Genomic DNA, 2,724 nt, shown 5'->3' on the forward strand with positions numbered 1-2,724 from the left:
TTATGGAAACAAAACATTAGAGACGACTAATGAGACGAAGCCAGAATGCAGTGAGAATCGAAGAGCAATTACGATTATTACATACCACCAAAAGAGTCCTCATTTTTGTCCTCTGTCTAGCACGCATAATCTTACAATCAAATATTGTCCGGGTTTTGGATTGTTTTCACAATAGTTGGGTTGGAGGTTAAGCAAGGTTAAGAACTCCCATCCTTCACTCCAATTTTCATGCCAGGGACATGAAAGGAGCCCCCAACTGGGCATCCCTTGGGCAACTGTGATGTCACCGGCTAATCCTTTCAACATGGAAGTGCCTCAGTGCTTCTGACACAAGTGGATTTAAGTACCATATTAAACTAAAAAGAAGCAACCTATGTTTCAGTTGTGCATGATCCATGAATCGATCCCAGATTCCTTTGGTATTGAGATTCGGTTTCAATTAGAGAATGATCTTAGGCCCTTACAACAGTCCATCAGATAGAAATTCAGTTGACAGGAAGCATATTGGATTTCTGTTTGTCACAGATCTTTGAGAGCACAGCCATGTTGTTTTACTTTTGTTTTTCTTCTGTATTTTTTCAACCAGATTGGCCTAAACTGAAGTAATGGTAAAACCAATCTCAATCTGTGATGTTTTCATGGATGCATTCACACCTTTTCCTTGATTTTCCACCCTCTTCTTTCAAGATTTATGTTTGATTTTTCTGATCTTATCAGTTTTTCTTGGGATTTGTGCATGCAAGTATTAACAATAACTGGCCTTTCTTAGCTTGGGTTCACCTAACCTACCCCATTTGGGCCTAGCATGTTGGACAAAATAAAATCTCCAGAGCCCAGCCAGGATAAAAGATCATCTTGCCCAGAGGTTTTTCAAAGCCTTGGAAAGAAAAGGGAGCCTTTGAATACATATGCATTGAATTTTGTGTTGACAATAACTGCTGGACTACTGGGTGTTACATCAATTGCAAATGTGTTCCAGACTTCATTTAGGGTTCTGTTGAAACTAGTACCAGTAAGAAGAAAGGTAGTGGGTGAACTTTTGCTGCTTTGAAGCCAGACATAAAATGCAGTTAGAGCATCCAAGAAGCAATTATGGAATATTTTCTAACCAAAGAAAAATGTTGTTGTACCCTGGAGACATTCCCCATAGAGTCACAGTTCTGCTGAATAATTTCAGCATTTACTTACTGTTCGGCTTCCATGTTAGCCCAATGCTACATCTGGAAAGGACAGAAAAATGAAGATTGCAACCCAGTTGGCTGCAAAGAATAACAGTGTTGTCTAAAGTGACTCTGGAGATTAGGGAGCCATTCATAACAGTAAAGTTTAAATTCAAATTTGGGTAATACTTGAATAGGAGACCATCAGGGAAAAAAAAACAGAGCTGTAGACTAGATTCGGAATCTGGAAGACATCCAGGAGAAGGTAGTAATGAAACATGGCTGTATTTTGGTCAAGAAAAGCATTCAAAAATAGACTCATAATTAACAGGAGTCCAGTGTATGCCTTGTGGAAGTCAAAGTTCAGGTCAGACTTAAAACTCCTTTGGACCCTCATCACAAATTCCTTCTTCCAGAGAAAAAGGTAAATGTTTTAAAGAAGAGCGATGGCAGACAGAAGCCAGCCATGCTTCTTTTTCTTTCAGAGGAAAAGGACCCAGTGACATCTCCTTCCTCCCGGTCTGCAGAAGATTACTTGGAATCAGGTGGTCGGCCAGCTTCTTTCAGCAGATCAACGGGCAGTAAGTTGATTGAAGAGGCCCAGGGCAGGCAGCCTGGAACAAGTTGCCCTATTTTCCACCAACCAGAGAGCTGTTTTCAGTGCCCTCCTTGAAACCAGAAGGCCTCTCCTGCCAGAGACAGATAATAGTCCCACACTGCTTTTTAAAAGATGTTCCGTTCATTTTGAATGTAACTAATAATCTCTAAAAGGGTTAATCACACCAGATGGTTAAAAAGGAATAGCTCTGTCTTTATTCTGTGATGATTGTAAGAGGTAGGAGCCAGAACTGGTTGAACTGGCTGGATTCACATTTCAGTAGCATGTGCATTACTTTGGCCCCTCCATATCCTCCCATTAACTATTGGGTACAGTCAAAGCAGACCTTAGCACAAAAGAACCCACCCATTTTGCAGCGGATTTTTCAGGCCCCTCCGTCAACAGAAAAATCTAGAGATTTCCATTAGATTAGAAAGTATTTCCAATTCACCTGCAGGTGAATGCTTCTAGGCAAGTGAGCCTATGGGGACTGGTTGGCTAAATTCATGATTAAATTCATTTCCCCTCCTCGTGTAGTTAAGCAGCAGGGGAGGAAATTGCTAGAGACCGATGCTCTTTTGAATTTCTCCAAAAGTAGTAGCTAGTTGTGGAAAAGGAAAGAAAGGAATTATAACTTTATCCCCAAGTTGTTGGACATGATCTTTAAGAATGCAGGAAGGGACTTAACTCACTGGGATCTCTAGGTACAGTACTATAGTGAATAACAGACAGTGGGAGATTAAGATTTGGCTTTAGACCTAGTCCTCAGTTAACAACCGTAATTGGGACTGGCAACTCTGTCGCTAAATGATGCAGTCATAAAGGGTGACATCACACAACCATGCTGACTTACCATGGGCATGCCAGTTGTTAAGCATGTCATGTGACTTTCAGATGGCTTCCTCTTTGACTTTGACAGACGCAGGATGTGAAGGTTGCAAATGACAATGAATGCAGTATGCTGTG

The sequence above is a fragment of the Protobothrops mucrosquamatus genome, unplaced genomic scaffold, assembly GCF_001527695.2.
Source record: "Protobothrops mucrosquamatus isolate PMUCROS unplaced genomic scaffold, P.Mucros_1.0 scaffold166, whole genome shotgun sequence".
NCBI classification, from domain to species: Eukaryota; Metazoa; Chordata; class Lepidosauria; order Squamata; family Viperidae; genus Protobothrops; species Protobothrops mucrosquamatus.